Genomic DNA, 299 nt, shown 5'->3' with positions numbered 1-299 from the left:
TGTATTTTTTAAATGAGGAATTCTCTTGTATGTACAGTTACATTTCTTCCTTCAAAGTGTTTTGCAGCATAGTAAGGATGCTGAAAGCATCTCTTGCTGAAGTAAACATCATTCCTCAATCATCAGCCTGGAGCCTCTAGGAGTTGTGAAGCTGTCAGCACAGCACTTTGTTGGCCTGTGGTCTAACTCCACTGAAAGCTGTTGCAGCACCCTTGCTTGGAAGGAGGAAATGTGCTGCAGTTGATCACCTCTAGATCAGCCCTTTATTTCCATGCCTTTATGCTCAGCTGTGCTGGATG

The sequence above is a fragment of the Agelaius phoeniceus genome, chromosome 5 (assembly GCF_051311805.1).
Source record: "Agelaius phoeniceus isolate bAgePho1 chromosome 5, bAgePho1.hap1, whole genome shotgun sequence".
NCBI classification, from domain to species: Eukaryota; Metazoa; Chordata; class Aves; order Passeriformes; family Icteridae; genus Agelaius; species Agelaius phoeniceus.
This window is presented reverse-complemented; position numbering follows the sequence as displayed.